Source organism: Rutidosis leptorrhynchoides, chromosome 3 (assembly GCF_046630445.1).
Source record: "Rutidosis leptorrhynchoides isolate AG116_Rl617_1_P2 chromosome 3, CSIRO_AGI_Rlap_v1, whole genome shotgun sequence".
Taxonomy (NCBI): Eukaryota; Viridiplantae; Streptophyta; class Magnoliopsida; order Asterales; family Asteraceae; genus Rutidosis; species Rutidosis leptorrhynchoides.
In genome coordinates, this window is record NC_092335.1 from 368074993 (window position 1) to 368087036 (window position 12044).

At 38.4% G+C, this 12044-nt stretch overlaps 1 non-coding gene across 1 annotated transcript; it reads left to right on the plus strand.

The window, feature by feature from the left end:
• Positions 1-11734: 11734 nt before the first annotated feature.
• Positions 11735-11841, plus strand: LOC139903081 (small nucleolar RNA R71). Its single transcript, XR_011777927.1, has one exon. It is a non-coding gene; the product is annotated as a small nucleolar RNA R71 (small nucleolar RNA).
• Positions 11842-12044: the final 203 nt, after the last annotated feature.

Below are 12044 nucleotides of genomic sequence, written 5' to 3' on the forward strand. Positions count from 1 at the left end.
GATATTCTTGTGTCTTGAAGGAACAATGGCTCCTCGTCGTGTACGCCGCAATGAAACTCCCGAACAAGCTCTCGAACGGATGATAGCTACCGCCGTAGATGCGGCCATGGCCGGTCACTCATCCAACAACAATAATAATAACAACCACAACAACAACAACAACAACAACAACAACAATGGAGCCGGAAACTCAAACGAGGGATGCTCCTATAAAGCTTTCATGGGGTGCAAACCTCACACTTTTGATGGAACCGGGGGACCGGTCGTGCTCACCCGATGGTTTGAGCAAACGGAAGCCGTCTTTAGCATAAGCGGTTGTCGGGACCAAGACAAGGTCAAATACTCCACTCACACTTTCTCCGGAATTGCTCTAACATGGTGGAACACCTATGTTCAATCGGTGGGTACCGATGAAGCTCATGCCCTCTCTTGGGCCGATCTAAAGGAAAAGATGATTGTTGAATATTTTCCGAGCGAAGAAACCCGAAAGCTTGAGGAAGAACTAAGAGCTTTGAAAGCGGTCGGAAACGATCTTAAAGCTTATAATCAACGCTTCGCCGAACTATCCTTGATGTGCCCTAATCTTGTTAACCCCGAATCTCAAAGGATTGAGCTCTACATGCTCGGTCTTCCAAAAAGCATCAAACAAGGGGTGATGTCATCCAAACCCACTACTCATCAAGCCGCTATGAACATGGCTCGCCAACTGATAGAAACGGTTGACGAAATCGTAGTTCCGGCACCTAAGGCCGAGGATAAATCGGGCGGCAACAAAAGAAAGTGGGAACCCTCCCAATCAAACAACAACAACTTTGCTAAGAAGCCTTACACCTCCGACGGCAAGAAGGGTTATGCCGGGAACCTACCTCTTTGCAACAAATGCAACAAACATCACTTTGGCGAATGTAGTAAGATAATTTGCCACCGGTGCCAAGGAGTTGGTCATAAGGCCAACGATTGTAAAAGTGCCACTCCCGTCGCTCGAAAGTGGCCCAATGCACCAAAGACGGGCACTTGTTACGAATGTGGCCAAACGGGTCATTATAGAAATGCATGCCCAAAGAAGAAAGATAACCCCAATACGCGCGGCCGAGCTTTTAACATCAACACTGAGGAAGCCCGGGATGACACTGAACTAGTCACGGGTACGTTTCTTCTCAACAATTCTCATGTCTCTTGCTTATTCGATTCAGGTGCCGATAAATGCTTTGTATCCAAGACTTTGACTCATTCTTTTAGCACTCCACCTCTTCCATTAGATACCACTTATACCATTGAAGTGGCTAACGGGAAACTATTAAGTGCCGACACATATTACCGGGGGTGTACGATAAACATTTTGGGTAAGGAATTTGAAATTGATTTGATACCCATGGAACTAGGAAGCTTTGATGTAATAATCGGTATGAATTGGTTAGTCAAAACGAAATCTCACATTCTTTGTGATCTTAACGCAATCCGAATTCCTATCGAGAATGGTGAACCTTTGATCGTCTATGGCGATAAGAGTTGCACCGGACTCAACCTCGTTTCGTGTGTTAAAGTTAGAAAACTACTCCGTAAGGGTTGTTTTGCGATCCTTGCTCACGTTAAGAAAGTCGAGTCCGATGAGAAGCACATCGATGATGTGCCAATTGTTAGTGACTATTCCGATGTATTTCCCGACGAATTGCCGGGTCTTCCGCCGCATCGACCGGTTGAATTCCAAATCGATCTTATTCCGGGAGCCGCACCCGTAGCACGTGCACCATATAGACTCGCTCCATCTGAAATGCAAGAATTGCAAAGTCAAATCCAAGAACTACTTGATCGAGGTTTTATCCAACCTAGCCATTCACCTTGGGGCGCTCCGATTTTGTTTGTTAAAAAGAAAGACGGATCCCTACGAATGTGCATTGATTATCGTGAACTAAATAAATTGACGGTTAAGAACCGATATCCTCTTCCTCGCATCGATGACCTCTTTGATCAACTACAAGGGTCTTGTGTATATTCGAAAATCGATCTCCGCTCGGGTTATCATCAATTAAGGGTTAAGGGGGAAGATGTCTCCAAAACCGCTTTCCGGACTCGTTATGGTAGTTATGAATTCCTCGTCATGCCATTTGGTCTCACTAACGCCCCGGCGGTGTTCATGGATCTTATGAACCGCGTGTGCAAACCGTATCTCGATAAATTCGTTATTGTGTTCATCGATGATATATTGATCTATTCTAAAAATGAAGAAGAGCACGAACAACATCTCCGACTTGTGCTTGAACTCTTGAGACAAGAACGACTTTATGCCAAATTCTCCAAGTGTGAATTTTGGTTGAAGGAAGTTCAATTTCTTGGTCATGTTGTAAGTGATCAAGGTATTAAAGTCGATCCCACGAAAATCGAAGCCATTAGTAAATGGGAGACTCCTACTACTCCTACTCACATTCGTCAATTCTTGGGTCTCGCCGGGTACTATCGTAGATTCATCGAAAACTTCTCTTTGGTTGCACGTCCTCTAACCGCATTGACTCACAAGGGAAAGAAATTCATTTGGGCGACCGAACATGAATCCGCATTCCAAATCTTGAAAACGAAGCTAACCACCGCTCCTATCTTGTCACTTCCCGAAGGCAATGATGACTTTGTTGTATATTGTGATGCCTCGAAACATGGTTTTGGGTGTGTATTGATGCAACGAACGAAAGTCATTGCTTATGCTTCTCGACAACTCAAAATTCATGAACGAAACTATACGACACATGATCTCGAACTCGGAGCCGTTGTCTTTGCACTTAAAATGTGGAGACACTATCTTTATGGAACCAAGAGTACTATCTTTACCGATCACAAAAGCCTTCAACACATTTTCGATCAAAAGCAACTAAACATGAGACAACGAAGGTGGATTGAAACCTTAAACGATTACGATTGCGAGCTTCGTTACCATCCCGGGAAGGCAAATGTAGTAGCCGATGCCTTAAGTCGAAAAGAAAGAGCGGTGCCTCTTCGTGTCCGAGCCTTAAACATCACCATCCACACAAACCTTAATAGCCAAATTCGGGTAGCCCAAGATGAGGCTCTCAAGGATGAAAACCTTTCACACGAGCTCTTGAACATTCTCGTCTCTCGATTCGAAATTAGGGAGACCGGACTCCGATATTACGCCGGAAGGATTTGGGTGCCTAGTTATGGGGACCTACGAAGCCTTATTTTAGATGAAGCCCATAAGTCACGATACTCGATTCACCCCGGTGCCAATAAGATGTACCACGACCTTAAACAGCTATATTGGTGGCCGAACATCAAAAGGGACGTAGCTACTTATGTTTCCAAGTGTTTGACATGTTCCAAAGTCAAAGCCGAACACCAAAGACCGTCCGGACTACTTCAACAACCCGAGATCCCGCAATGGAAGTGGGAAAGAATAACGATGGATTTTATCACCAAACTACCAAAAACAACGTGCGGTTATGATACCATTTGGGTTATTGTTGACCGTCTCACCAAATCCGCACACTTCCTTGCCATGAAAGAAACGGACAAAATGGAGAAACTTGCACAACTTTACATTAAAGAAATCGTAGCCCGACACGGTGTACCTTTATCGATTATCTCCGACCGAGATGGCCGTTTCGTTTCTAGATTTTGGCGTACATTGCAAGAAGCGTTGGGAACGCGTTTAGACATGAGCACCGCATATCATCCTCAAACCGATGGACAAAGCGAACGTACGATTCAAACCTTAGAGGACATGTTACGAGCTTGCGTGGTTGATTTCGGAAAAGCTTGGGACAAGCACTTACCTCTCGCCGAGTTCTCTTACAACAATAGTTATCACGCGAGTATTAAAGCCGCACCTTTTGAAGCGCTATACGGCCGAAAATGTCGTTCACCTCTTTGTTGGGCCGAGGTAGGCGACGTGCAAATCACCGGACCCGAACTCATTCACGAAACCACCGAGAAAATCGTTCAAATCCGAGATAGGCTTAGGACGGCCCGAAGTCGTCAAAAGAGCTATACCGACAAACGACGCAACGATCTTGAATTTCAAGTCGGTGACCGAGTAATGTTAAAAGTCGCACCTTGGAAGGGTGTAATCCGTTTTGGGAAACGCGGGAAGCTAAATCCGCGGTATATTGGTCCTTTCGAAATCTTGGAGCGTATTGGAACCGTTGCTTATCGTTTAGATCTTCCGCCTCAATTGAACTCCGTTCATCCTACCTTCCATGTATCTAACTTGAAAAAGTGTCTTGCCGAACCCGATATCGTCATCCCTCTCGAAGAACTTACTATTGATGACAAACTTCATTTTGTGGAGGAACCGGTTGAAATTGTGGACACCTCCGTCAAGACATTGAAACAAAGCCGAATCCCGATTGTTAAAGTCCGTTGGAACGCCAAAAGGGGACCCGAGTTTACTTGGGAAAGACAAGATCAAATGCGAAGGAAGTATCCTCATCTATTTGTGAATTCAGAAACGCAAGATCTCGAGGAAGAAACAACGACTACTACGCCTACTTAAATTTCGGGACGAAATTTCTTTTAAGGAGTAGGTAATGTAACATCCCGCCTTTTTCCATTTACTTTTCCGTTATACTAAAATAAAGTCCGTTATATGTTTATAACATCTCCCGTTGATACGCGTTTTAAATTATCTCGTTTAGGTAATTCCCGCACCCGAACTAAAGTTGAGGGACTAAACTTGACAAGGGATCAAACCCTTGACTAGGTCAAAGGGTCAAACCCCTTTCACCCATTCACTTTCATCTCCATCTCTCTCTTTATCTCTAGCAAGAACACACACCCAAAACCAAATTCATTCAATCATCATCTAAATTCGATCTAGGAGGCTTACAACAAAATAAATTACATATTCGTGATCCTCTCTTCATCCTCTTCATTTTGGTACCAACTTCATCTCGTTTGGGTAACATTTCTAAAACTCTAGATTTCTCTAAATTCGTGTTTTTGGCTTGAAATGGTGTTAGTTAGTGTCTATGGCTCATTGTGATGTCGTGTATGTAATTTGTATGCTCGATCTCGTTGTTTTAGTATAACTAGCATGAACTTGAATTTTGGTGTGTTGTTCTTGAATTTTGGATGATCATATGTTGTTAGATGTTAAAAGTTCATGTTTTAATTGTGTTCCTAGTATCACTAGCTTCAATTTGATGTGTAGGTTGCTTGAGAAAACTCCATAAACTTGATTAGTGATTTTTGGTGGAATTGAGCTAGGGTTTAATGAACTTGAAATGATTATTTGATGCATTGATTGCCATGATTTGTTGTTAGTAAGTTGTTAGTTGTATTGTATGCTCAATTACCTACAAAATGGCATGTCATATGTATGCATTGAATGCCTAAATCATTAAATGTGCATTGGTGAGTTTGAAGCATTAATGTGTGCATTGAATGATCACTTGGTTTGAAAACTCGGTTGTTACAAATGAGGTTTTTGATTGATGAATTGTGTTTAGTTGCATTCTACGTCAAAAGAGCTTTCCAACGATATAAGGTGCGAGTCCTAAGTGTTAACGGTTTGTGTTTTATGCACAAAAAGGTTTTGGATTGAGACTTGAACATTTGGGACTGGCCAGGCACCAGCACCCGGCCTTTGCCGCGGCGCGGCCCTTTCATATCGCGGCGCGACATATAAGGGGGTCAGGTTCTGACCTCCATGTCCAAAATACGAAAAATGTTTGGCATACTACGGACCTCCGATTCACATGAGACTTGTTCTAACATGCTTATATATGAATAAAAACCTCAGAAAAATAGTTCGGAACCCGACCCGAACGTGTTGACTTTCGTTGACTTTGACCGACCAAAGTTTGACTTTTAATCAAACTTAACCAAATATTTGTGCAATCGTTCTAACATGTTTTTATACTTGTACCTTGCATGAAACATGACAATTTGATTCACATGCTATTATGATCGAGTCTTAACGAGCCATAGGACTAATTGAACATCTTTGACCTATCGTGTTTACCGTTATTGATACAACCTATTGTTTAGGTCAAGACTAGCATTGTTCTTTGCACACGTTTACTTGTTGAAGTACTTTACTACTCGTGCACTCAAGGTGAGATCATAGTCCCACTTTTACTCTTTTGAACTTACATTTGGGATGAGAAAACATAAACATTTCTTTTACTAAGTGAACACAAGTACAGGAAAACAAACATTCTACATACGAGTTTAGAACAAAATCCTCAATTCGATTATCATTAGTTACACTTGCCGGGTGTAAGCGAGAACTTATGTTGTATGGATCCATATGGGTTTGACAAACCCTCATTCAAACGGTTCGCTACCGTTTACGAATGAAATATATTTTCGAGAAACAGTGTATGTTCTAGCACTAAGTGATGGGGTTCAATGGAAGGAAACGTTAAGCATTGATAATTGGGTGCTCGTGAAACAAACTTTTGGAATGTATTACTATTATTTCATTGATGCAAATCTTGTGGTTCACTTGTACTTACTTACTTAAACCTATGATTTCACCAACGTTTTCGTTGACAGATTTCTATGGTTTTCTCAGGTCCTTGAACGATACATGATACATGCTTCCGCTCATTATTTTGATACTTGCATTGGATGTCGAGTATATATGCATACATGGAGCGTCTTTTGGATACTTTTAAATTGTGTCGCATAAGTTTCATTTGTACTTAAAACTTTGTATCGTAACTTGTGGTGGAACTATTCTTGTAAACTTGAACAACCTTTACATTTGAAATGAATGCGACATATCTTTTGGTCAAACGTTGTTTTAAAGACTTATGACCACGTAACGGGACCTAAGTAGACGGCGCCGTCAATGACGATTTGGTCGGGTCGCTACATCATCATCATCATCTATATCTTTTTTTTTTCTAACTATATCAATTCCTCATTGATCGATCATCATCAACATCAAAGATTATTACGTATCACCTTCTATCATCTAGCATCACCATCGACTAATATCATCATAAGATCATACTTAAACTGTTTAACATCATCTTCACCATAACCGTGACTATCTCGACATCAAAGTCATAATCATTCGTTGTCCTCCCCATCATTCATTACTATCGTGCATCGTATATCATCTTCATAAATAATTCGACCACCATTATCATCTAATCAACATCACCCTAAATCTTCATCATATAAACATTTTCATTAACATTTCATTTGTCACTAGCCCAATAAGTAATCACCGATCACTATATTAATCATATAAAAATAATAATGGAACGTCATTATATGAATCCTTCTTGTCGACCACGGAGTGCCCACTTGCTCCACTAGTAATTTTAAATATACTCTATGTTTATATATTCTATATCCAAGTTGACTAAAACAATACAGTGTGAACCTAATCTATCCTTCTCTTTAATTAAATGGCTCCACAACAGGCAGTATTAGTTTTGTTGTAGATCAACTATAAATAACGAGTTAATGGGGGTTTCAATGGTTTTTGAAGATTAAAGAGGGTAACCATTGAGTTTTATTACGAACCTGAAATAAAATCGAAGCTAATGCAGCTGTAGAACTGCACTGAAATGCCAGTAGTTTATAAATGATCGCGTAGGGTTTTAAATGGTGGTTATCGTTGGAAGTTTAAGGTGACGGTGAGTGGTCATTAACAGCCGCTGCAATGGCTCGATGGTTGTTCATGATTCTTGGTTGCAACGAGAGAAGATGAGAGAGATATAGTGAGAGAGAGAGAGAGAGAGAGATGGTGATGGGTTTAGTGATATGGGTGACGGTGATGGTGTTAAAGTGTTGTTGCTCGATAAACGAGAGAATAGAAAGGTTCATGGTGGCGTGAGTGGTGGTTCGTATGAAGGTGATAGTGGTTCCATGATGACAAGTGGGTGTGGTGTTGATGATAACAATAAACAAAACGTGGAAATGATTTGATGAAAAAAAATGGTTGTGGTTTGGTGGGTTTGAATAATTAACAAGAAAAGTGGTATGTGATGTTGTTCACAATATGATGTGGTGGATGGGTTTGTGTATGGTGGTGTTAGGAGGTGAATAAACCGGCGGTGGTGGAGGATAGATGGTATGGTGGTCGATGGTAATCCTATCGATGATGATGGTTTTGATGATAGTAACATTCGGTTAAAAATATAAAGTGTGAAATCATCATACTCGTTCTCGATTTTGGTTAGAAAAAGAATACTCAAGAGTTGTGGTGTTAGTGAAGGAAGAACAAATGCAAATGCAGTAGTCAACAAAAAAAATAGTGGGTAGTTTTTACATATGCATATGTATATCGATTACATATATATCTAATATATTTATGTGATTCAATCAATCAATATCAAAGTAGTATAATATTAAATAGGCTAGTGGATGAGATGGCAAACACAGTACATAAATGCATCTCGTGAAATTAATTTGTATATATTCTACCGACAGTTTAAAGCGGATATTATTTCGTGTCCATTGCTAAACAGTTAATACATAAAAGTGTTCCTAAAAATCCCAAATTTTTAGATTATGTATATTTAATTATTTCACTCATTAACTGTTTGAAACCTGATAAAAAATGTTCGATAAATATTTATTTTCTGTTCAAATTAATATATACGGGATACAAATATTTAAACTTAAAAGGGTAAAAATATTTTTATCAAACCCAAAATCTTCGTAATCAATTTACAGTTCAATTTTTATTTTCAATCTTTTTAAACACGTATTAGAACTATATGAACGCTGGCGAAATGACAACCGAGTTTTACTGACGTTTACTATTTAAACTCGAAATCGTATTTTCAATATACTATATGTATATGTATATATAAACACATTTTAATACCATGTTTTATTACATATATATATATATATATATATATATATATATATATATATATATATATATATATATATATATATATATATATATATATATATATATATATATCAATTTACAAATAGTTGTTCGTGAATCGTCGAGAATGGTCACAGGTCAAATGTATGCATGAACACAGTTCAAAGTTTTTGAGACTCAACATTACAGATTTTGCTTATCGTATCGAAATCAAATAAGATTCAAGTTTAAATTTAGTCGGAAATTCCCGGGTCATCACAGAAAAGTGATTAAAAATACCAAGTTTGCAAACATATTATTTTATATCACATTTGATATTTTGCGTCTTGTCGTCAAAATTAGTAGCTTTTGCTGAACTTTAATGTCAGTATTTGAAAGTGCGCTGTTTTACCATATTTTGTACATAAGATAAACTACAAACATATATATAATATATATTTTTTATATATAAAACCTTTATTTATTAAAACAATTTAAATGAATAATTTTTAAAATTTTGTTTCCTTTTACTTTAGGTAGTTTCGGTACGTTTACCTAGTCCGTCCCTCGACAAAATTTAAAATTTGTCGTTTTTAAAGCGATTGTTTTAAAAGCAAAGATTTTTGGGTTTTTTAATTTTTTTGGTATACTTTAGATGAATAAAATTAAAAAGAATGATAACAAAATTAGTCGCCCCGCCCTCGGGTAAAGCAATTTCGGTTCCATGACCTAGTCTTCAACTTACGATGAATTTTAGAAATTATTTTTTTAAACTTAATGAAATAAAATAATTTTTGTTTTTAAAATCACACAAAACTTAAATTTAAAAATGCATATTAATTTTATTCAAAACCTACAAAACAAAAATTCAGAATGGGGGGAGAAAACTAGTTCTTTAGTGTCTGCTAGTGGAAAAGACCAATCGGATTCCATTCTCGGAACTACACGAGAACAGAACAACTAACTTTAGACAGCATTTTCTTTTTCGAACATTTGAATCTCTCCACACTTAGGTAGCTGTGGTGTCGAAATTGTGATTAACTTCATTGTCAATTTCTTTTGGACCATAATCAACTTGCATATCTGTGACTTTTGCTTTAAGCTATTGGTCGGATTCCTGTGTAATATCCACAAATTCAACTAGTTTTGCCTTTTTTAGGCGATAGATTGGATACTAATCGGTTACATAACTTAAAGTTCCCCATGGTTCTAGCATCGCGAATTCGTTTAATAAGTTTCTTCATTGAACTATTAATAACGGAGTCATTTAATTTCGTATCAACAACGGGGTTCTTTGTTATCAGGTCATCATTAGGTTTTACTTCATCTTCCCCACACTTAGACGTTTTATTATTGTTAAGCACTACCATTGGCGTTGGTAAAACAATATAGTTCTTACCAATCGTTTTTGTTGGTTCAACGGTTTTGGTTGGTGGAGATTTAGACTTTCGACTCACAAAGGTGATCGATTTTTCATCATTACTAAGTGTCATTCTACCCTCTCTTACATCAAATAACGCCCCGGTGGACGCTAATAATGGTTGACCTAAAATTAGAGGAATATTTGAGTCCTCTTCTATGTCAATGACAATAAATTCGACTAAAAATGTTAAATTACCCACTTGAACGGGTAGGTTGTCAGCAATTCCAACTGGGTGCCTAATGGTTTGATCAAAGAGTCGAACACTCATTTTTGTTGGACTTAGCTTACCTACTCCTAATCTCTTATATAATGAAAGAGGCATAACACTCACACTCGCACCTAAATCTGCTAGTGCATCATACATGACACAATCACTAAGTAGACAAGGAACAATAAATTCACCCGGATCACCCAACCTTGGTGGAGGTTTTGGTGGAACTGTCTTCACCGGGTTTACTTTTACTGTTTTTGTTTCTTGCACTTTCTTATTCTTCTTCTTCTTTCCATAGGTATCACAAACTTTATTACCTATTACTTGCTCATACTCAACTCCTTTTCTTGGAAACGGGATGGGTGGTCTGTATGGTGCCACCATTGGCTTTATATACTCGGGTGGTGGTGGTGTTGTAACTTCTTCATTGTTACTCACATCTAAAACCTTCCCATCTTCTGAAGCTGGTTTTTCAGAATTTGTTGATACCATATTAACATTCTCATTCCGAGGATTTACTTTAATAACATTCGGTAGTTTTCCTTGTTCCCTCTCACTCATCATGCTAGCAAGAGTACCTACGTGTTTTTCTAGATTCAAAATGGAAGCTTGTTGAGTTCTTAATGACTGATCAAACCTCTCATTTGTTTGGGTTTGAGATGTAATAAATTGTGTTTGAGATTCCATTAGCTTTGCCATCATTTCTTCCAGATTTGACTTTTTCTCTTCGGTTTGTTGTGGTGGTTTATACAAGATAGGTTTTTGTTGATTGAAAGTGTTGTTTTGAGTTGGTTGGTTATTTGGACCTTGTTGGTTGTACGAGTTATTGTTGGGTCCATTTGGATTGTAAAGAATGTTTTGATTTCGATTAAAGTTTGGCCTTGGCGGTTGATAATTATTCTGATAATTATTTCCCAGCCTTTGGTTCATGTAGGAAACATTCTCACGTTGTTCCATCGTTTGCTCAATGTGACGATCTTTCGTTAAGTGTGGTCCACCGCATTACTCACAACTGATTCGTATTGCGTGAATATCTTTAGTCATCTTTTCCATTCGTCTCTCGAAAGCATCTATTTTTGCAGAAATGAAATCAAAGTCATGGCTAGAATCGGCTCTAGCCACTTTAGATGAATGAAAAATATCTTTTTCTTTGTGCCACTCATGCGAGTGGGAGGCTGTATTATCAATTATCTTGTGAGATTCGGTTGTGGTTTTCTTCATAATGGAACCACCAGCTGCTTTGTCGATGTCTTTTCGTGTAGTAATGTCGCATGCTTGGTAGAATATTTGTACTATTTGATAAGTGTCTAAACCATGTTGAGGACATCCTCTCAACAACTTTCCGAATCTTGTCCATGCCTCATATAATGTTTCATTTGGCTTTTGTGTGAACGTAACTATTTCTCCTTGAAGTCTCACGGCTTTAGATGCCGGAAAGAATTGTTTAAGAAATTTTTCAACTAAGACATCCCATGTATCAATCGCCCCTTCAGGTAATGATTCTAACCAATCTTTGGCTTCTCCCTTTAAAGTCCAGGGAATCAACATGTGATAAATCTGTTCATCCTCTACTTCTCTGATTTTGAATAGAGTACAAATCCTATTAAAGGTTTGAAGAT